Source organism: Marmota flaviventris, chromosome 1 (assembly GCF_047511675.1).
Source record: "Marmota flaviventris isolate mMarFla1 chromosome 1, mMarFla1.hap1, whole genome shotgun sequence".
NCBI classification, from domain to species: Eukaryota; Metazoa; Chordata; class Mammalia; order Rodentia; family Sciuridae; genus Marmota; species Marmota flaviventris.
The window spans coordinates 45,809,935-45,835,661 of NC_092498.1; positions in this window are offsets into that span (position 1 = coordinate 45,809,935).

Sequence of the window (25,727 nt, forward strand, 5' to 3'; positions counted from 1 at the left end):
TACATTTCTGTTGTTTATAAGCTATATCATTAAAGGCATATTGCTATAGCAGAAAGAATGGACTGTAAGGATTAGAATGTATCCTGTCCATCCTCCAGAAGCTCAAGGTATTTGCTCTGCATCTGAGAAGGACCCAGGTAATAATAGTGTGATGTTCTGTGCCTTTCCCACAGTGGCAGCTCATTCCTTCTTATGTTTCTGCATAACCACAGAAGCTATTGTCTCATCTCCATTTTCCCTGCAATCTTTCTTGTGGGCAACTTATAGAGGTCAATAGAAAAGATCCTGGAAGTAAGTATGACATCCTCTTGGCTTGAATCCCCCAGGGGTTCTAAGCTACCCCGTGTTTCACACTTGTCTTTTATCAATTAGTTAAAATTTCATCTATGTCTTTCCTTACTTATGTGGAATCTCATACCTCTACAATCATGCTCTGCCCCAGCTGTTTCTTTTTTGTACAGATTATTTCTCTTTGAATTCTAGGGTACTTTTTTACCTAGTAAGTCCTATGCATTTGGAAAAAATATGCTTTGTGCTTTATTCAGCTTTTTCTCGTTATAGTTTATTTAGTTTATCCTTGCAGATTTCTAAAATAAGATAATTTCAATAGATTGAATTTTAAGGGTATTGACCTTGCCAATGATTAAAATCACTCATCAATGTTATAATCAAGTAATATACTGTTATCAAGGGACATGCTGAGCTCTAAATCATATAACCTAAGCATATCTTGTATAATTAATCTTTCCTTTCATGATTTGAGTATAGTTATCTATAGCTGTATCTTAACTCAAAATGGTATAATAAAGCCATGTTGTATAGTACTTTAAAAATTTTCTGTTTTTCATAAGCTCCTTTAATTTGGGGCTGAATATAGATGTATCTCTGAGAATGGACACCACCACATTTAGTGAATGCAAAGATCTTTGACATGAGTGATACAGACAATTTCTATTTTCCTGTTATCTTTTTCTTTTTTATTTTTTATGTGGTGCTGAGGATCGAACCCAGTGCCTCACGCATGGTAGGCGAGTGCTCTACCTCTGAGCCACAACCCTAGCCCTTGTTATCTTTTTCTATTTCTTAATTTACGTCTTTTCTAGGAAGATAGCTCCTCTAGTTAGTGGAAGAAAGGAAGAAGGCAGTGGATTGGATTAAGGTGAATTAAGCTCCATATGGGCTTCAGGTATCATGCACAAAATATTTTATGACTAAACAAGATTTCTCAATACTCTTTCACTGAAGTGGAAGCACATGAAGAATACTTAGGATAATAATAGAAATAATAACCAAATATGTATGTTAAGCATTTTGTAAAGATTATTTCTTTGAACACTGATAAACTTATTATAGAACTACTACTAATTATGACATGATATATGTCTCTGTTGGTGGCTCCATTTCCTCCATGCCAAAGTTGATGTGACACTGCCTTGCAGTCACCCTTAGTCAAGATTCACATTATCTAGTTCTCATAGGCATCCATATGAACATCCCAAAAGATGTTCTGCTTTTCCAGGAAGTTCCTCTCAGGCAGTCTTAGGTCTCCATGAGTATCTTAGAGACTGGCTTTCTATCAATTCCTAAATATTTCACTGCCTTTTAAGGGTTTTACTGAAATCATCTTCAGTGACATTATACAATATATTCAAACTTTTTAAACTTGGAAAATTAGGCACAATATTACCCAGAATCTCCCCCCTATAACCCACATACTCTCCATTTCTGGGGATTGAACTCAAAGTCTTGTACATGCTAGGCATAGCTTTACCACTGTGTGTTCCCAGCTTTCACCCAGGATCTTAAAAGAGGTAACCTGTCCATCCTTTCTGATAGAAACAGGATGGTTTCCTCTGCATAAAAAGGATGTCTATATTTCTGGGACACAAAGTCCTGATGATTCCCCAAGGATTAGGATAGAGATTCAGAGAGAGTGAGCAGATTTTTATTTATTTATTTTTGCATGATGAGTAGACCTTGAAAATAATATGACTTGTTTATATACTTACTAGGAAAGTTTACAAGCAATATTACAGGGTAAAATGGGGTGAAATGGGAATCAAGGCATGCTCAAGTTTATGTGGCACTTTAGTGTCTCACCTGGAAATAAAACTCTATCTTCTTTTCCTTGAAGATGTTTCCTATAGAAAGAGTCTGCATTGTGGGCCTCAGGCAAAAGGTCATCCTGGCTCATATAACAGAGCTATACATATTTTAATTGCCATTTCATCTCAGACTAGTGACTTTGTGATTTATTTGTTTGTAACTTAGAAAGTTTCATTTCCAAAAGATAATATTTTGAATTTATTCAAAAAAATATCCCTTTATAGAATTATATCATTTGAGTTTATCCCTGTACTACTTAAAAAGATTGATGTGAAATCACAAAGTGACAGCCAATATTTCTATCGTTTTCCTCTAAGATTATCTCTAGGGGAAAATCACAAGTATATAAATGTCAAAGTTATCTTCCATGCACAGAAACATTTTGAGTACTTATAATATTTTGGTAAGTAACATTTCTAATTTTTATTAGGGGAAATATGAAAAGGAAAATCTAGTATGTGTACAGTAGAAACAAAATATCAGATTTGTATTTCATATCATACTTGACATAAATAGAATATGTGCTGCAGACATTTAAATGGACATTTGAGGAGCTTTTATTTACATTTTTATGACAAGAAATATGATTAAGAAGAGACAACATACACAGTATATTAAAATGAGAAGACTTCTCATACCAGGTGGTTGGTTTTATAGAAAAATCTTGAACTGAATAATTTCTAAGCAAGCTATTCTGTATCAGTCAGCTAAAAATTCTAACCTTAAAATTAATTGGATTAGTTCAAGGTATAAGCTGAAAATTTTTAAATTTCAAAGAGTACATGTATTTTAATGACACAATACTTGAGTAGCTGACAATGATGATATGCAAAATTTTGAGATTATATTTTTAATAAGTTATTGGCAGTAAAATCAGATGAGTTTTTGTTCTTGAATTTGAAGTCATAAGAATTCATAAATTAAATATATATGTATACCTGAAAATGCCTTAGGAAATTATTATAAGCAGCAAATTATTTCAAGTCTACCTATATGTTTTCTCTTAATACTTAGCAATTAGATAAACTTTTGCAACTTTGCTAATATATATATATATATATATATATATATATATATATATATACACATACATATGCATGATGACATGATTGAAGCTCAGCCAGAAATATCCAAAGCTCATATACATTATTAATTTATTATTCATTTTTCTATTCTTCAGAGTATTTTATGTTTATTCAAAAGTCTGTATTTCTTGAAAATAAATGAACTAAAAAAGAGCAATTTATCATTGATATGGCAATAAGTCTTACCTGTTTAGAATCTCTGTAAATAAGGCATCCATGAACAAGACAAAAAAAAAAAAAAAGAAATAAAAAACATCAACTTGATGAAAATATTCATTTAAATAAGAATCTGTTTAAAAAAATAAATGTGGTGCATTAATGTTTTTAAGTTACAGAAGAATGAGTATGACCTTGAACAACATATAAATTTGAGGATTCTTGTGTGATTCGCACTTGTGGAGTACACATGTGATCTCCGTCACATGTACTTAAACAGATGCATCCACATATACACATTATGCTCCATAGGTATCCTTCTTTGCTCTAGTCATTTTAAAAATGTAAATCTGACATTCTTCAAGAAAACATCGAAGTGGAAAATTTCACTCATAATACCCTTTAAAAAAAAAAAAACCTCTTCCTCCTTCTCCTTTTACTCCTTTATTTCTTTTTTTTTTTTTTTTTAGTATTTATTTATTTATTTTAGTTATTGGCGGACACAACATCTTTGTTTGTATGTGGTGCTGAGGATAGAACCCTGGCCGCACAAATGCCAGGCGAGCATGCTAACGCTTGAGCCACAACCCCAGTCCCTCCTTTATTTCTTTATCTCCTCCTCCCCCCACCACTCTCATCCTTGATCCATCAAGTGACCACAAGTCGTGCCCCTGAGATTCAATTTTTCCCCTCTTTACTTTCCTCTCCCTTCTTTTTAAAGTTTGGTCTATTTTCTTTTTTTCATGAATTTTCTATTTTCTTTAGAGAAAATTAGTTTAGAAGCTTTTAATTTTTTCCATAACTCTTTATCTTATTGTTCAGTGAATGAACAGCAAGTAAATTACCAGAAACAAAATTCTCCCAATGCCATGTGTGAGGATGAGGGTGGTGAAGGGATATTCAGCAGTTTTCTCTGGGCATATCTGCATAAGTATCCATATATAAATCAAGAAACATATATTGATATCTCTCTATTTTAATTCATTGTTAATATTAACAGGGCAATACTGTATAATTTTTCAAAATACTATGTCAAATACAATTATCTTGAATAACACTAAGCTCCTAATGGATAACATCTCTCAATGAATTGTTAGTATGCCTTATGCAAGAACAGAGATTAAAATATATGAGAAAAGATTGGTGTTATAGATTTAAATTTTATTAAAAACTTTTTGCATAGTAAGAGGTTTAAGGCACACCACTTAGTTGAAAATGGTGTCTAAATGCAATAGAGGCCACATATTTGTTTTAAAATATATTCATTTTAAAGTCTTGAATTAGGTGTAATTTACTTTGGAAAATACCATAATAATCCAGAAAATACATTTGAAAGGCAGATTAGTGTTGACCTATCATAATACTTGTCACTAGAGAGCAGCAGTACTGCTAGAGAGACCTTATCTCCTAGAAGTTAAAAGATGATGACACTTTCCTGTGTGCATTTAATTTGTTTATATAAAAATTATCTATTGTGTAATTTTAACATCCAGTCGTACTTTTTATTTACCAGTGTGAGATTTCAAACTATTTCTGGAGCAAGTGTTAATAATCATACTTTCAACTATTTAAAGGGTGGACAGTTTGATTTTAGTTCTTCACTTACAATAATTTGGCACTGCATATAACTGCAAGCATATTTATCAAAGATCAGCTTTAATTTATGTTTTAAAGATATTTAGAAGGTACTACTGTGCCTTAAAAAGCTAGTAGGTTTCCTCTTCTGTGAAGGAGAAGTATGTCTTTACATCTCTCAAAATCTAATTATTTCAATGCATTGAAGTTTTAACCTGAAATTTTATAAAAATATAGAAGAAGTGAATAGATACCTTGGCACATATTTTTGTAAATATGAGTCATGAAATGCAACATATAAAAGCAAGCAAAATATAATAAAAAGGGAATTGAATTATGTGAGTGATTAGGTTCAGGACAGAGATATGGGTGCAGCTCTAGCATCTGATGGCCTGAGTTTACTCAGGAAAAATGAGGAAATAACAGTTCCCATTTCATAATGTCCTGAAGATTCCAAGATACAATTCTCCCTGATAGTTTATATTTCCAGCGGGAGAGAAGTCTGGGGCCAGAAGTGGGTGCCCCAGGGTGGGGGTGTGTCTTGCTTTTTTTTTTTATAGATCTCAGATTTCTCTTCTCCCGACTTCCTCTTTCTATCCAGTATGCCTTCTCAAAGAATAGCCCCAGTGGGTAATTGCTTCTGTTGGAAAGTGTGATCCTTCTCTTCCTTCCCAGGTGTTAGCAACCTGTTGGGGTGTGGGGTGGAAGAGGGTGTTAACAACCCATTTCCTTTTCTTTTATAATTAGCTCTCATCTTTCCAACTCCATCACTTATTATCAAGCTGACTACCTGTCCTTTGCCCCTGTCTCACTATTACTATTATTATTTTCTGAATTAATTCAAATTTACTCCTGGCTAATGAAAAGCTGATCTCCTTTTTTTTTTTTTTCCTTTTAAAGGTGCTTTATTTATTTTTCTAAGGTGGTCTCTTTTTTTAGTGGGGTAAAACAACTCAGAGATTTTATAGAAAGCATTTATAGTAAGAGAATCTTACTCTCCATGTGGAGAAATATTTTTGAAGCCCATCTATGTTGCTATATTTTGTGTGTGCTGAAACTAAATATATTAATTATTATTGTCCATCTCTTGTTCAGTAAAGTCTCAGTTTAATTAATGTTGATTAACTAAGGGTCACAATATTTTCCTGGTGTGCTTAGGAAATAAATAATAAGACACTTTACCTAAATAGCTCTTATCAAAAGCAAAAAGTAAAGAAAATAAAATGAATGTAGCATAGCTGCTCTTGTGTCCCAGCCTGAGGTTCCAGACAGTAGGATGGCCTGGACTATTACTGGCACACTCACTGTCAACAGGGAGCAGGATATCCTGTGCACTCAGCTTGGTGGTCAGGTGGTAAACAGTGGAGACTGCTGTGTCCCTTCTGCTTATACTGGAGTTTACTTTAACCCATTATGTCCCATTGTCCTATGTATAGAATACCTATAAAAACTTAAAGTGAGCAATTGTATAAGTATCCTCTAAAAATGCTTAGGCTTTCATGAGTATCCCATAGAGTCATAATGGGGTAAACCCATGATGTCCAATAAGACTTTTATAATCACTTTAATTTGGGCCCACAGACTCTAGATTATTTTCTTTTATTATTCATAACTTAAAAACCTTGAGCCACAGGGCAACAAGCAAGGCCTCTTGTCAGTTGCTATTTATAATGAACCACATTCCCCAAATCTTCATGTTCAGGGATGTTGTGCAGTGAGTGTAAAGAGGAGAGAAGATGTTGAACATTAAATATGGATCACCCCTATTTCTGTTCTGGTACACAGACTCTTCCTGTCTAATGGAAACATACTCTCATTGAATATCAAAAAAGCTATAGTTAATCAACATTTACTTATAGAAGCATTAGAATACCTTTCAATTCTGACTCATTTAATCCTCATGAGCAGGAAAGCATTACCATTCCATTTCAATTTCAGATTGAAAGTCAGGGAGATGAAATAACTTACCCAAATGTCCTGAGGACAGTGGTATCTCAATTAGACCATGTTGTTATTCTTTTCTGTTTTTTAGATTAAATATATTTTAACTGATACATAAAAACACAGAATTGTATTAATGTATGTATTAATGTTTTGTTACACCTATACCTTATGTAAGGTAACTAAACATATCTATTGTTTAAACATTTATCATTTCTGTATAGTGAAAATATTCAAAATCTGTCTTCTAGTTTATTGGAATAAACAGTACATGAATTGCTATTTGTAATCACTCTATTGTGCAATAGTATTGCAAAACTATGAGCTCCTAACTATAACATAATATACCCATTGATCAACCTTTCCCTATCTCTCCTTTTTTGCTACTAGCTCCAACCATTAATAATCATTATTCTACACTCAATTTCTATAAGATTAACTTTTTAAAATATTCTATGTTTGAGTGAAATCATGCAATACTTATCTTTCTGGGCCTGGATTTTTTCTCATAATGTGATGATCTCCAGTTCTCCAGGGCTAAATCATGTTGCAACCACACCATGGTTTAGCCCACAGAACAAAAGTCATGGTACAGAAGGTCATTCCTTTATCAACAGATTTGCTGGGCACAGAGAAATTTAGTTTGTTCTGTAGCACCTCTTTTGTAGATTTAAGGGCTTGATTTGTGATTGCTAAACAACATCCTTTTGCACAATTTTGGCAACTGCTAATGATGTATTAGAAAAGATAAACAGAGATGATTAATTCTTTTAAATTACATGTATCAATAGAAACATATGCTTCGATTCCTAAAACGTCCTTTTAATTCAGCATTTTGATCATTTATTCATCTTTAGGGAAGCCGAATATTTTAAAATGACAAATGATATAAGGGTATTAAAAGTCCCACAGAACTTGTAGTTAGAAATCACTTGTACAAATTCCAAAACTATTCTTTGTATTATTTATTCTAAAATAAAATTTCTGTATTATTATTAGTTTATAAGGTTAATAAATTAAACAGAATTTATATAATGAATTATTGGAATTCTCTTCTGTTGCTCTATTCTACTTGGCTCTAAATATAGAAAATATTAATACTTTATTATGCATACCAAATAGAGAAAAAGCAAACATACACATAAGGGATTTTGCTACATATTTGTTATTCTCAAGTGTGCATATTCTTCTTAATAATTTATCTAGAGTGTTGGGCATAACAATCTGCTTCATTTATTTTATTGATTGCTTACATTTAAATTTTAATGGTAGATTATAATTTATTTAGGATATCTAGCTGATATTTATTTTTGTTTTTTCAATTTATTTTTATTTTTTTTTAGTGGGGAGGGGAGCGGGGAAATACTGAAGCCAGAATTAGACAGATTGTCTGTATAGACTAGAAAATCAAGTCAGGTTGGATAAAGGAGACCAATTTGAGTCCAGGAAGTTGGAGACTTCTAACTTTCAGTCCCCTGGGGGATTGAAATGCTAATGCCTTCAGAGCCCTTTTTCTACTCTTATCAAGATAACCTGCTCTGCTCCAACCTGTAGCTAAGGTAATCTGTTCCTGGAATTGTCCTTTCCTACAGAGAGTTATGAAAAGTTAATTAATGTATCCCGGGCAGCTCCATTTGGCCCTTCCCCTGGTCCTGCTTCTCACCTTTTTGTGACATCTATTAATTAATTAAGATAAATATTTTTTACCTATTTGTTGAAGGATGTTTGCCATGACTTAGATAAAATAATTTTTTAAAAGAGTGCTGAAAGGCTGATCAGATTACAAAGAGTAATTTTATGGTGTCTTGCCCAGTTTAGCATTTCCCTGACTTGGTTTGTTGATTGCATGCTCTGAACCTTCCTTAGTGCCTGCCCCATAGTTTCAGAATCTATAGATTCTGCTGTAAAGAAAACTCACACCCTGAAGCCTATTGTATATCAATATATATTATCAGATGTGATGCTTTTCCCATTTGGGGAGCTAAGGACAAGTTTATAGGCTCTCTTGTATACAATATAGCCACAGACCCAAAACAAGGAACACTTTCTGGAGCAGAAAGCCCAGCCCCTGAGGACTTAGGCTGTTCAGGTGCCACCTATGCTGTTTTTTTTTTTTATATGAATATAATTTAGAGGATTTGGTGCCAATAGTAATTTAAAAAATTATAACTGTGAAAATGAGTCTGGGTCCCCAAATTCTCAATTCATAAATGAGTAAAAGTTCTGGTTACTAAGATATATGAGAGAAAAATCACATTTTTACAGATAATTTAAGGTACTGACATGAATAAAGGAGTCTTTATTAGAATCTACCCACTTATTTTGGTACTTATGTTACAAATGGGTCATGACTTAGAAAAATTAAAAGCTAGCATTTATGTGGTTGCAAAGGTCATAAGAGTGAAACAAAATAGACAATGGAATAATCCTTCAAAAGATAAGGTAGATGTACCATCTTTTGAGGCATCTAAAAGATTAGGGATCATAGCAGAGGGGTTTGATGGGTTGCATGAGATGGAAATAACTTTGTCATTCTTCTCTTAAGGAATTATAAGTTCTTACATTTCTCCCTCAAGTTGCTACTAACTTCCAATGTTTTAAAAATGAGTTTCATTAATTAACATGTTGAAAATATTAAAAGCTGAGTGCTATCACTCATTTTAACCAATTCATATGTAATTTAATTTATTTTTTAAACAAAAGCTTCTGTTTTCCTATATTATCTTATAATTTCTTTTAGCAATTTCAAATTTTCACATTTACTTGTATAAATTGCCTTAACATCTTAGTTTATTTAAAATGAAGTCAACCAATCAGGTTTTGAATCCTTCCTGGTATGTATTTACTATGGTATGCATATATTAGTTTAGTGACAGGTAGATGATATTAACCATAAAGACTATCAATAATACATTTTATTTATAAGAACCTCTTATAACCCTGCATAGGTAGATGTTGCATATAAGTGATATATATGTAGATAGTCTGTTTGGATTTATAGCATAAATATCACAACTACGCATTTCTCTTTGGTCAGCAAGTGCAGATTGAATGAGGCTTATTTAATATTTGAAGAACATAAGCCAGGAACCAGAAGAAATGTGAGCTTAAAGATTTCAATTTGTCATTCATAAGAAGATGTTTATGTAAGTGATGTGGATAAAATATGTCATCAACACCTTCCTGAACAAAATCTGTGATTATACCTTAGTGTGTTACACAAATATGTTGATAAATGTATTGAAAGTACATTTGGTTATTTAAAAATGTATTTTAGTTATTTTAAAAATAACGAATTTTTCTGCCTCTCTCTTTTCCAGATTGAGTACCAAAGATATGATTTGAAGAGAAGAAACACAAAGCATTGCACTTTTTTGTAATATATGATATATTTTCAACAGAGAATAACAAACCAACAAAAATTATTCATATATCAAATATAAAAGTAAGTTTATTGGAGTTAAAAAAATTCCTGTGGGTAAAATTTTCCATTGACTAATGTAAAAAGCAATTCTGGCCAAATGTCCTTACCTTCTATTATATCTTTATCCTGACATTTCACTATTTATATTGCTTTTACTCTTGGAAATATTGAGCAAACATTGCTGACACTGCAGAGTTTATCTGTGTACATTCATTATTGTAGTCCAAGTTGACTTCCCTTACTTCAATAATGAAGTTTGCTGCGGTCAGTGGAAATAGCTTGATTGGTTTATAGAAGAGACAACTGTGTTTGAGGCAAGTTTTATATGTAGGCTAGAAAATGTTACTGAGAAATTGGTCAGGCCAGAAAGGAGTGTGCTAGTTTAAACTAATAGGACACAAACATAATTTATTTTTTAAAAATGAGGATTATAATAAGGGATTGATAAGAGTATTTGTTCTCAGCACCCCTCTCCCCCCAAAGAAAAGAAGAAGATAAAGAAGAAGATGAAAGAAAAGGAGCAGGAGGGGGGAAAAGTAACAAAAGTAACTAAATTGAATTTCCCATTGGCAGTCTGAATAAAAAAAAAAAAAGAATTATGCTGATAAAACAACAAATCTGCATTAATTACACTGTAAGAAACAACTCATCCACAAAACTTATGCAGTTAGTTTAATCCACAGTGGTATTTTTCCTCATCTGAATTCATGTAGGGTTGTGGTTTTCTACAGTGTAGTCCTCAGAATGGCAGCATTAACATCATATGGGAAATTATTAGAAATGACAATTGTTGGCTCCACGTTAGACTTACTTTTAAGACATTCTGGAGTGGGTCCCATAATCTGTGATTGGTCTAGTTCTTCATGTGATTCTAAAGCACTTTCAAGATTGAGGAAACTGCTGTAGGATTGCACTTTTACAACTAAACAAAGTACATAATTTTATGCTTGTTCTTGTTTTTTAATTTTTAATATGTTAAGCTATACCCATATACATTTAAAAATTTCCATTATATGTATATACATATTATATATGTATATATGATGATATATATTATCCAAAAATGTCTATTTGTCTGTTCTCTCTTTTTGATTCTGAAAAATGGATAATATATAAATATATCATGTATACATATATGACATGTATATATGTATACATATATAATATATATATGGATATGGATAATATGTAAACATATAGTTATAAATATCATGTATTATATATGTGTATATGATATATATTGATAATATATAAATATATTATGTATACATATATAATATAGCCTATGTAATATCTCTCTATATCTACATATACATATAAATATAATATAGCTCATGATTCAAATCCTTATTTCTAAGAACAAAATCTTTGTGATTGTTTCTCAAAATTAAGTAAATGACAAAACAACTTTTTTCACTGTTAGAGATCCCAATGAACTTTCTGTAAGTAATATTGTCAATTACTTTGGGAATCTAATTGATTAGAGTATAATTATTTTGCTGAAGGACTTATTAGGATATTTTTGCAGGAAACTTTCTCTTTACAAAGAAAACAGAAACCAAAGGTTGAATAATTCCCAAACATTAGGAGCATTTACCCTAATGAACTAAAAAATCACCTCTATTTTATGACGAACAATCTTGAGAGAACAATATTCATTCCATGATTTGCACTTTTTCTTCTTAAGGTTATTCCACATGACTGTGCCCATTTTCTCTTGTATCAGTTTTTAGACTCTAAGGCATTTTTTACTTTGCCTTTTTTAGGTAAATATAAGCAATTTATCCTTCAAGTACCTGAGCACCTTTCACTATCTGACTAGCTCCTATTAATCCATTTAATGTATAACCAGACTTTTTGTCTGTTCTCTCTTTTTGATTCTGAAAAATAGAATTTTTTGCCAGACCTAAACATTTATAAAGCTTCATTTTTATAGTGGGAAGACACTCTATTTATATTCCTGGTGTCATTTTTCAATGTTCTTAACTCAGTTTATAAATTTCACCTGGCTATAAGATTTTCTTAAGCCTGGAGTTTCTTTAGAATAATAATCACGAACAAAACAATATTATTATAATTTTTTAAATTTTAAGTCTATATTCAAACAAATAAACAATAAATCTGTACTGTCTCAATTTAAATATTTCACTGATGTGATTCAGAAATTCTTTTAATCTGAAGAATGCAAAAGAAGAAAGCTTATATCTATCCTGCCATTAGCCCATTATCTATATTTGACAGATTCTGCTTCATCTAGGAGAGAACAAATAGCTCTCTTCAGAAACTACTCTTGATCCATCTATTTTCTTATAGCATGTTCTTCTTACCCACTCACACTTAGAAATGCTAAGGCAAACCATTCCGATAGTTACTTCTTTTCATGGTTCAGCCTAGTTTCTTTTGATTTTATCTTGGTGGAATGAGGGTCATAAGCAATAAGGTTTTTATGTAATAACTAACTGTACTGTCAATGGAAGTTTCATATTTTAATTTAGAGTCTTTTGATTCTTTTCTCCACCCATAATTTTTTATTCTAACTTGATATTATCTTTTATTTTATTATTGGAACTTTTCACAAAATTTTTACCTTCATCTCTTCAGCTCAAGTGTCCAGACTTTTAAAATGTGAACTACCAGTCATATCATACTTAAGGAGCCATGTTCTTTGATGACATCCTATTCGTTCTTTAAACTTGAAATCCTTGACAAATTGGTCAAGTACTTTTTGTCCCAAATGTAATAGACCACTATACAAAAAGAATAGTAATTATTTTGATGGTGCAAAACAATATTCTTTGTCATTATATCACTGCATATTTTAAATTTCTCAAGAGATTGTTTATTCATAATAGATTCCTTTATTGAATTTTAATTGAAAATTAAAATTTACACTTTATAAAACTTCATGTTTTTATAATAATGTTTGGTTTTATAAGTTTTATATTTGCAGACCTTTGGAAACTACCCAGTGCTTTGAAAACTACTTCCCATCATGCATTCATAATATGTCTCTTCGTGGAAAGTTAACATATCCATTTTATATAAGTCTCACATTTACTTATTTATTAAGTGTAACTCTGTGTCAAAATGCTTCCAAAATACAAAGTGCACAGGTGATTTGTGGAACATTATAAAATCTTATATAAACTGTATGTGTTGTGTGTGTGTTTATATGTGTGTCTCTGTTATTTTTATAAATATGCATATGATTTCTACAGAACTGTTAATGTTTAGTGTTTTCTCACATACTTATAGAATTCTTTATCAGGATTATATTGGTGATAGATCTTTTATTAGGGGAAAGGAACAAAATGTGTTTATTAAAAGTACTTTCTTCTTTCAGCATTGGTAGACTCATATGGTCCAGTAGAGGTGACTCAGAATTCATGAAAAGTATTCAAAGTATATATTGGGGCCAGAAGGATAATTTTAGGCATGGATTATTTATGAATTACTATTGCAGTAAAAAAATTCTTTCTGTGATAGAAATATAGGATCCTGCTACTAAGTAAAACAAAGCAATATTCTTGATGAGTTGTCCTGCCTTTAAGCATTTCACAACTTAAGACATTTTGAGATAATTGTAGATTCACATGCTGTTTATGAAATGTAGATCTCATTTACTCTTAAACTCCTTTTTCCCAATAGCATCATCTCATATACCCCGGACATACCTACAGTACATTATGATAACCAAGCAATTGACACCAATACTTATCTTCAGAGTTAATTGTATTTGTAAATTTCACATGTGCTTGTGATTTTCTGTGTGTATGCGTGCATATTTACTTCCATGTCAATTATTTTCACATATCCAAGTGTACATGACCACCAGCAAAGTGAAGGTAGAAGCAATTCCAGCACCAGAATTCTTCTTACTACCCTTTTATGTCCATAGACACCTCCCTCAATGCCACATTTCTCAAACCACTGACAACCACTAATTTGTCCTCTATTTCTAGATTTTTGTTATTTTAAAACTACAACGTATGTGGAATCCTGCATTATGTGAGTTTTGATTGACTTTTATTTTCCTGCTCAGTGCAATTTCCTTGGGATCCATCCATGATTTTACTGCTGAGAAGTACTACTCCATAGAATGGATATGTCACATTTTGTTTGACAGTTTGCCCTTTGAAGGACCTTGGGTTGCTTCCAGTTTGGGGTTTGCTACAAATAAAGCTGTTACAAATATTTCTGTTCAAGAATTTACATAAACGTAAGTTTTCATTTTGCTGAAATACATGCAGTTGTTTATTTATTTATTTTTAGTAGTGTAGTTTTTGGGTCATATGGTAAGACCTAGAAAGTATTAAGACCCAGAAATATTTAATATTTCTTAAGACTCATAAATATTCAATATTGTCAAAAATTTTTACACTATTTTTAAGCATAGTTGTTCTATTTTAAATTCCTATCAATAATATATTAGTGAACCTGTGTATCCTAACCAATATTTGGTTTAAAGCCATTTTTTATTTAAGTTATCCTGATATGTGTATATGTCTCATTGTGGTTTTGATTTGCACTCCTTGTGGCTAATGATGTTGATTGAGCAACTTTTCATGTACTTATTTGCTTTCTTCCATCTTTTTTGATGACACATGTGATGGTGTCTTTTGCCTACTTTCTAATTAGTTTGTTGTATTTACTGTCGACTTTTGACAGTTTAGCCTCCCATCACCTTAATTTTCTTCCTTGGTGCTGTGTGGACGTTCAGCTCCCTTTTGTGTCCCAGTGATACTAAGGAGGTAAGGTAGCAGAGTGCCAGCCATCTCTGCTTGATATTGCCCCATTCCATCTCTTTGATTCTAGTTGGAGTGGAGGCTCTGTTCTTCACTGGGCCCCACTGTCATGTATGAGAGGTCATGAACTGGAGTGATAACTAGCCCTGCTTTGCTTCATCTTTTTTCCAATTCTTTCACTGATGGGTATGTGTGTAGGTCAGCTTCCCCATTGGTTCCTGCTGATACTAGAATGTGAAATGCTGACTAGCTGAGATCCTCACTGCCTGTTCCATTTCCATGATGCTAGGTGGGAATGGAGGCTCATCTTATGGGTTGCTGCTGGCACTCTCCTAATGAAGTAATAATACCACTGCATGATTCCTCCAAGATGGGAAGGAAGATTTGCTTCCTACTTAGAATCTGACACAACTTAGCAGGGAATCAAAATTTCTCTTATTGCTTCTGCAGTGAGAGAGAGCTATGTTCACAATCAGTTTCCTGCTAATCCTTGCTGAAAAAAGAAAGAGGTAGAAGTGAGAAGGTAAAGACAAGAGCTGCAGGTGGTCAATTTTTTTTTTTTTTGGTACTGGCTAGAGTTGGGCATGGTTTGCTAAGATTTTCTGCTGTTGCTACATCATCCTTTTTCCTTAGTAGAAGGAACAGGCTTCCCATGTTAACTTTTGTATGGTTTTGTTTTTGTCTATGCCTATCCATGGTTCTTAGTTGGAGGCTTCAGCAGCACTGTCTTGACTCTATGAATTGTAATTTACTGTCATGTCATTCTTCAAGTCCTAAGGTTCCCTGGCAACCTGGTTCTTTCCATCATTCAGAGTCTTCTATAATTGTTTCTTGTGCTTTTTCTAGGACATTTTAATCAAGAGAAGGAGGCCTAGGGCTATTCCATCTTAGCCAAAACTGAAAATCCACAATAATTTTGTTTTCACACATGGCAATTTTCAAGGCTATTATAAATGAAAAAGATTTCCATGTAAGGTATATGTAATATTTCATTGGAAAGTTAACATTTTTCCTCTGATCTTCCTGACAATGTATGCCTTTGGAAAAATATTTACTAGATTGTAACTTGTTCTTAACTGAATTCAACATGCATTTCATTGCTCAAAATAATATAGTATATATAGTTCTAGCTCCCACTCTGACAATTCAAATGCATATTAATGCTCTGGTGCTGGTTTAGGTTGCTTTTTCCCTAAGGAAGTTCTCATTCATGCATAGTAGTTTAGCTCTTCTTCTCTTATTTACAAATATGTGCTACATAAATATTTAAATAAGGGAAATATTTTAAATAGTTTTGAATCAAAACTTATGCAAAACACCATAGTTTTGGATATAGCATTGTTAACAGTGTAAAAATCAAGTAGCGAATGGGACTATTTCTTCAGGGCTTTCAGTTATTCTGGGACAGATTTCCAAGTTATGTTGCATTTAGGGTGTCCTCATTATCATAAGTTTCTAGGTTATTGAAAAGACTGGAATATTAAATACTTTAAAAGGAGTGAGTTTCAATGTTTTAAAGCTAACCTCCACCAAAAACATCTTATGGAAGTTCTCAGGAAAGTTTTAATTATTTATGGAAATTTCTTAGAAAGCAGTATAATATAGGTCATAAATATAAATAATTTACCTTGTTTTTTTGTTCATATGGTCCTTTTAAGTATTTATTTATAAACAACTGTGTAAGCACCATGTACTCCATGCAGTAGAACACAATGCACTAGGCATTGATGGATTCCAAATGAAGTTAAGGTGCAAAATCAAATGAGACAAAATTTTTGACCTCAGAGAATTCATATTGCATTGTGAAATATTTTTATGTACAAAAATACAGTCATAGTAGATTTTCATAGGAACTAAAAGAAATAGTACTTAAAAATCCTAAGGCGATAGAATTATCAGTGTGTCTGTGCTTATGGAATTAATAAAGCTTGAGAGAAGAGGTAGAACTTTTAAAAAATAGAGTTTTCAGGCAAAACAGGAGAAAAAAAAAGAGCATTCCAAGTGAATGGTAGAAAAGTGACTAAAACATGAGGTTGAAGCAAAGTGTTCCAGGGCTGTTGATGAAATTGGGCTGGAAATGTATTTTGGACTAGGTCATTTTGGCCTTATACACAGTTCTGAGAAAAGCAACTGCTAATTGTTTCAAAGTGAGGAGAAATTCAGTTCTATAAAGCATGAAAAAGCAGTAAGTGTTCACTGCAAAAATGATATCAGGACTAAAATACCTCAAATTCATAACCTTAATGAATAGCAGAATGTATTTTCAAAATAATTATTTTCCCCAAAATTTTGAAACTTATAGAATATATATTATTCCTAAGGGATTCTGCAGAAAGAGGAGCATATGCTTTGAATAAAAGATAATATGAAATTACTAATCTAATTAAACCCCCTCATTTTTCCAAAGAAGACATCAAGCTTAAAATCATACCACTAATTAGGAGGAAGCCCAGTTCTTCTGCTCCTATTCTCTCATAATAGCTCTTCAATGAAGACCTAATCAAGTAAATGTGTTAGTGCCAATTTGAAATGACATAGACTAATAGAGAATATTATTTTAGGAAAATAAGAATGGAGAAGAGAATAAAGGGCATGAGTAGATAAAATCATCCTGTGAACAAACAAAACAAAAATCAAAACCTACTATAATGAATGTAATTTCTAAAACTTATTTTGGTTTTATGAAACATGATTATGTACAAAATTATAAGAGCTTTATTCAGATAAAGATGAAAATTCTCAAATTAAAAATGTGTTTTTGTTTTATAATAAAAAATGAAAATAGTGGTTTGGTTTCAGACAGACTTTTAAGATTTTGAAATAATTTTAGATTTATAGAGAAGTCTTTATGAATAGTGCACAAATAGTACACAGTTTCCCTTAAGGTTAACATCTTATGTAACTATGATACATTTATCAAATCTAAGAGAGTGACATTAATACAATACCTTTATCTAAAATACCAACTTTCTTATGGTTTCCCCAGTTATTTTATAAACAACTTTGTCTATCCTAAGTATGTGGTATACTATGTGGTATTTGGTTATGACCTCTATTGGTCTATTCTTGTTTATTTATAATCCTATACCCATTACAAGTAATAATAGTACAAACTGTACCCTGAATTTAGGCTTGATGATGTATTCAGAGTTTTTTAATGGAGTAGTGAATTTTGAGAAAGAAGAAGTGAAGTGTCCTTGTCACTGCTTCCAGTGGGAATCCCATGAAATCAACGTGGCTTCCCACTGGAGATGTGCTATGGCTTGAATGACACCAGTAATCATTCAAAGTTTGAGGGATGACTAAAAATGTGGGAACCAATACTGAAAAGTGAATGTATGTGTTTATGCATGCTCATTTGTTGAAAGGTTATACCTAAATTCATATATTATTTGGAGTCAAGGTCTTTGGGAGAAAATTTGGTTTAGATGAGGTTATCAGGTGGTATCTCTGTGATGGCATTGGTGGAGGGAAAAGGACCAGAACTAGGACACTCTGGCCCCTCACCAGGTTAGGTCTCCTGCCATGTTGTGACACAGCAAGAAGGCCCGCACCAGATGCCATCCTCTTAGACTTTCTGGCCTCTAGAATCATGAAGCAAATAAATTCCTATTGGTCGTAAATAGAATACAGAAGGAGACAAGGTGTAAACAATGATCAATGCTTGTTAGAAGAGAGTCACTGAGGCCAGTTTACACTCAGTTCCTATAGGGAGGAATATCAAAGAGTTGTGGGCATACAGTAAATTGCTAGATTAATAAGTATATTGGAGGAAACAATATGAGTAGACCCATATATGTTTGTTTTTAGCTTCATGCATTGATTTTACTAAGTTTTTAATAATAAAAATTTGTTCTTGTTAGTCATAAATGATGGTAGAATGTATTTTGATATATTACACACATATGGGATATAGTTTCTCATTCTTCTGGTTGTACATGATGTAGAATTACATTGGCAACATAATCATATATGGACATAGGAAAGCAATGTCTGATTAATTCTACTATCTTTCCTATTCCCATTCCTCCTTCCTTCCCTTCATTTCCCTTCATTCTGCCTGAACCTCCTTTATTGTGAGTTAGCATCTGTATATTAGAGAGAACATTTGACCTTTGATTTTTGGGGATTGGCTTTTTTCACGTAGCATGATAGTCTCCAGTTCCATCCATTTACCAGCAAATGCCATAATTCCATTCCTCTTTATGGCTGAATATTCCATTGTGTATATATACTACATTTTCTTTATCTATTTATCTGTTGAAGAGCACCTAGGCTGGTTCCATAGTTTAGCTATTGCAAATTAAACTTCTATAAACATTGCTATGACTGCTTCACTCTAGTGTGCTGATTTTAAGTCCTTTGGGTATAAATGGAGGAGTGGGATAACTGGGTCAAATGGTGGTTCCATTTCAGCTTTTATGAAGAATCTTCATACTGCTTTCCAGAGTAGTTGCACAAATTTGCAGTTGCACTAGAAATGTATGAGTGTAACTTTTTCCCCACATCTTTACCAAAACTTATGGCTCTTCATATTCTTAATAAGTTCATGCATTGATTTTAATTGTTGTTCAATGAATCATTACTGAAGAAATTATTACTGTTGTGTTATAGTGATTTCTATTCCCCTCATTCCTTCTACATTTATTGTTTGACTTTTTTTCATAAGGAGGATTTGTCCATTTTCCCATATTTACTTATCCAATCATTTGTTTATATTAGCCTGAACTCAGGGCACTTATTTTATTCTTTGTGCTACTATCCAATACTTCTATCATTTATTTTTTGTACAAATTGTTTAACTATGGAGAATCATATTCTATTGTCCCCTGTGCCCTTCTGCAGCCCACCTCCATTTTTTTTTAAGTATTCCCTCACTTTCTGGGAATAGAAGTTGTTCCAGACTTCTCTTTTATTTTTTTCTGTACCATATCTAAAATCTTTAGGAATTTATAGTCTATTTATTAGAGAATTATATGATGATACTAGGCATGCTCATTGCTACCTGAGCATGATATTTTTGAGGACTTTTCAGCAGATAGAGACAGGAAATGTATGTCTATATACAAATATATGCGTCCACATATAACCTACATATTTCTTTACATATTTCTTTTCTCTCTGTGTACATATTCCCAGTCTATGCATTCTATACTTCACTGCCTGTTTCAATCTCATAGGGCCTGTAAGGATTGTTAAAATGTTTAGCCATTTCCATGAAATATTATCATTTTAAGAAATCTTAATTTTCTACATCATTGTGGAAATGTGGCATATACAAATTTCTCTTCACTGCCTTTCTTTTCTAATTTGTCTCTGTATAGTCTGAAATCATCTGAGGGCACAGAACCCTGATATGCAAGCACACAATTTATAAGAAAGTTTAGGTATATGAAATTCAGTTAAGAAGAAGAAAAAGAATGATAGGAGAAGATTGAGAGGTATAATGGGGGAAAGCTGAGATCATACTAGGTCCTAATGGCTTTTAAAGTAATGTCACGCTTACTATTAAAGAAGACTCAGGAGGCATTTCAACAGATGGGGAACATGATCTGAGTCATTTCTTTTTAATGAATGGCACCAGCTGCCATGTTAGTTGGTTGTTATAGTAACCTAGGTGAGAGATGGCAGTGCCTAGACCAGGAAAGTTAACCAGAGGAACCAGTAACAGAGACAAAACTATGGAACTAAGAGAGAACTGAAAATTGTTAGAGTTTTCTGAACAGAATAGTTCACTATGTGGGAGGAAGTGAAGGAGAAATTAAAAAAAATAGAGAGAGAATAATGTAAGGGATATAAAGGTAGGCTACATGAAAAATCTCAATGCTTGCACATAGATAGGTTGTGAAAAGGAAAAATTGAGAAGAAAAATATAGGGCAAATTTTGCTATAAGAAGACTAAAATTAGGCAGGAAAAATTTCAGCAGAACTACCATTTTGGAAAACCTGCACATTTTAATTAAAATTGATGGACACTCCTGCTCATTAACATGGCTCCAGTCAGGACCATCTGTCAGGGTGGCTTGCCTGCCATCTAAAAGAATTATGCCAGATTCACAGGCCACAGGTGTCAGCCCAAAATAGTTTTAAAGGTTGCTTTGAGTAGGTAGAAATATTCCAGAAATAGTAAAGTGTTCTCTGTAACATTCCGCAGTGAGTTTGGTAAAACTATAATTCTAAGAAAAATTTAAATCATGTACATACAGTTTAGTTCTGAACTGTTTCAATCCCTCAGGACATGTAGGAATTGCTGAAAGGTCTAAACTGTCTCAGATAAACTATATCATTCCAAGAAATACTGGTTTTCATATCATTGTATAATGTGTAATGCACAAACATCTTTATTTTATGTTTCTTTTCTTTCTGGTCTCTGATAGTCTTACATTATTCAAGTCCTCTGGCTTTCATCAGGAATAAGTAAAAATTTCAAAAAGCTCTCCTTCCAATCATTAAGTATATTTTTAGCTATTCAATATTGATTATGTTCCATTTTTAGAGAATTCTCTTATAACAACCGGCAGCTAATTATAAGAATGACATGGCGTTTTTGGTTAATCTGATGATTAGAAATAACTGAGATGTTTTGGCATGTGTAATGTATTACAATGTTATGTAAACCATATTTCTGTCCCTATCTTTTCTATCATGTTCACTGGAAAGAGGTTTAACTCATGTACCTTTCTGAATTACCCGCCAGGTACATTTACTGTTCTCATCTTTCTTTTTGAACTATTGTCAAGTCAGTATGGTTCCCTGCTAATTCCTTCTGTTATGATATGGTTGAAACTACTCAGAACTCAAAGGCAAAATGATGTAGAGGCAACTTTATTTACTTTTAGTAAACCATCTTTTTGTTCCCCCCAAAAGAATCAACAGTTAGAAATATAGGTATCAATAATCTTTCTGAAGACGTAGGGTTAAATGGATGACTACAAATGAAGGGGCAAGACTTAAAACTGAATGGTAAGAGTGTACAGGTAAAGAATACCACTCCTACCCCAGGGGGTTATCACTATGCACAGATTCCTGTGGATACGACTTAGTTTCTAGTCTTGCCTTGGTTCTCTGTCTCCATGTTTCCTTTTCTGTTTTCATCCTTCTCTGCTACCCAAAGGATTCTCTCTCTCTCTCTCTCTCTCTCTCTCTCTCTCTCTCTCTCCCTCGGATTCACCTTAGGTTTCCAATAGGGAAATACATGGGATGAGATTCCCTTGGCTGAAAAGTTCTCATACTTATGTTTATGAGTTAAAAAAAAAAAAAGATACTGTGGCAATGCCCAACTTGACTAGCAGGTGATGTCCAGCAGAATATGCCAAGTTGTGATCTGACATTCCAGGACTATTATCTTTAATGATTTTTCTGGTTTGAAGTGAAAATATTATATCTTCATTACTTGTGTAATATTATTTTTATTGTGAGTTATTTCTGGAATGGATACTTACAGAGAACTAATAAAGGACAAATAAAAAACTTAGAAGTAATACAGTCTAAATTTATATTAAAGATGCAAATTTGTTTTTCTTACATGGACATAGCCTCCAAAAAATTTCATTTTATATTTTAGTTTTTACATAACAGTTTCATGTCTCTCTCTTATGTCTAGATAAATTCATTGCAATTAAATGCCAAGTTATAGAACTATTTTCTACTAGTGGCAATCTTTATTCACACAAAGGTAAAGCACGAATTTGATATTAAAGGTTTGCATAAGCTGGTACAGCTCAAATTTTGTGTTACTTCTCAATTATTCCTTAAAAGTTAAATAGCAAAAACATGCCCTCCAGTAATATGACATTCACAGTGTTTAGGGAAGACAGAAATCAGTCTTACATTATCAGCTTTGTTTCAAAGTGCTTAATATGGAACTGTCTGGTCAACTATTTGAAGGTGGTTCTACGAGGTGTATTTAGAGACACTTACAAACTGCTACATGTAATCTAAGACAATAAAATTATGTTTTTATTGACATTTTGCTATCTAAATGGTAGGTTAAATATGTGTCCATTCTTTTTTAAATGAACATTTGTAAGGAGATAATGTATCAAAAAAATAAGATCTCAGAGTAACTTAAAAATCTTATCTAAGAACATTTGATTATTATTCTGAATGTTTTTAATCATTTTTCTTTATGTTTATTTTAAGAAAAAGAGAAATTTTAAAGATATTTAAAATATTTAAAGATATTTCCAAAAAGTTAATATACGTGCTACAATGGTAGTATAATTACTTGGATAATACAAAAACTATTTAATATAAATCCCTTTTAAAAATATGGTTACAACAGTTTGGAAATTTTTTTCATAATTTTGCATATATATTTATATATGTCCATATATGTGTCAATAGAAAATTTATGTATTATGTTGTATATACATCTGTATGTATATGTATGTACATAATCAAATATGTATATGTACACACAAAACACACATGAATATGGTAAACACATTTATCATACTGTACATATTTAAGTTTCCATTTTAATAATCTTTAATAGTGAAGGCTCATTAGTACATATTAATCTCAAACTTTTTAATTGCAAAATAATATTAAGTTGAATGAATATAACCAGTCTATTTAATTTCTTCTCTTATTGAAAACACTTAGTTATTTGCAAATTTCTCTTTTCCTTCTGTCCTGTGTTTTTATCTCAAAATGAAATTGTTGGATTTATGAATATTTAATTTAAAATGTATTTCAAATTGCCCTAAAATTGTTGTCCAAATTGAAAGCCTCACCTTCTGTCTCTGCTTTTATTGGTCTTCAGTATTATTAGACTTTAAAAATCTTTCAATCTAATGTGTGAAAATGTTATGATTTGTTGATTTTGTTCTGCTGATATAGTTATGTCCTACTTCTCTTTATCTATTATTTATTATTAATATTCTGTAAATTTATTGGTCTTTAACATATTTTCTATTAAAATTTTTAAACAATCTTTGTAAATTATTAGTCTGATACCTTACGATACAAATATATTCTTTGATTTTATAACACAAATGTATTTCTCTCTTGGCTGTCTTAAATGTATTTTTATTAGTTTTAAATATGAATATACTGAAATGTATAAAAGTATTTTTCCTTAAGTCTTTTAAAAAGATCTTTAAGAGAGCCTCTTCTCCATTCATGTAAATATTTTTTTCTCAATTAAAAAATTCTTTCTTATCACACTAATTGGGAATAAGTTTGGAAGCTAATGAGGATTTGTAATAGAATCCTTACCCAATCTAACATGCTTTGAAAGGTCATTCCTAGCACTTTTGTCAGATATAGTTTAGTGAAAGGAGTATGGTCTACACAAGATTAATTTGGAAAGTGTCTTATCAGACCACTGAGTACAGATTGCCAAGTAGGGTTTTGGAAAACCGGAAGCAAATTGGGGATGTGTGATCCAAATACCTTGTGACTGTAGGTTCTCAAGACAGATAACATAAAAATACCAAAATTGCAACACTCACTTATTCTGGTGGTTCTACTAAGTGGTATTTTAAAAAATTAGGGAATACTGTCATGATCGTTGATAAGTAATCCTTCCTAGAAATTCATCAAAACAAATGATTAAGAATAATTAAAAATAAGATACAGGCACTTATCTTGCCTTTGCATCATTAGATGTTTTACTAGATCATACAAAATAACATTGAAGAGTTAGGAAATTAAGACCTAACAAATGAAAGGACTTAAAAGTTATTGTCAATGAATAAACAGCATATAGCGATTGCTCTGTTAGAATACAATCTATTTTTTTTAAAGTTCATGGATTAAGTTATTTTTTTTGTATATATGGTTTTATTTTTTTTATTTTATTTTTTTAAATTTTTTATTGTTGATTGTTCAAAACATTACATAGTTCTTGACATATCATATTTCACACTTTGATTCAAGTGGGTTATGAACTCCCATTTTTACCCCATATACAGATTGCAGAATCACATCAGTTACACATCCATTGATTTACATGTTGCCATACTAGTGTCTGTTGCGTTCTGCTGCCTTTCATATCCTCTACTATCCCCTACTATCCCCCCTCCCCTCCCTTCCCCTCCCCTCTTCTCTCTCTACCCCCTCTACTGTCATTCATTTCTCCCCCTTGTATTATTTTCCCCTTTCCCCTCACTTCCTCTTGTATGTAATTTTGTATAACCCTGAGGGTCTCCTTCCATTTCCATGCATTTCCCTTCTCTCTCCCTTTCCCTCCCACCTCTCATCCCTGTTTAATGAATACAATCTATTGATGAGTCTCTTGTCTGTCCAGCATCACCTCCTTTTCGTTTGAATTATCCTTATCAACCTACATATATGATGTAATTATCTCTCATTTTTTAAAAAAAGACTCTTTAAGTCATTTCATCTTTTTAGCTACAAATCTATTTCTATAACCCCTTTATGACAAAACTGCTTGAAAGAGCTCTTTATCAACTCTTCTTTTCCCTTTCTCTCTGAAATAGCTCTGTGATGTTTATGTATCACAATAAAGTGACATTGCAACAAACCTGGCAGTCTTATAAATTGTATGTACAAAGATAGACTGACCAGCATTGTTGAAGAACAAGATTCTTTATTCTGACCATTGTGATTAATGTTTTTCTGTGTATTGAATATTTAGCAAGTAAAACAAGTGCTATCATTAGAAGGTTGAAAGATCCCACACACTGTTCTCTCCCACTAATTGTTTTTTTTTTTTCTCATTACAGA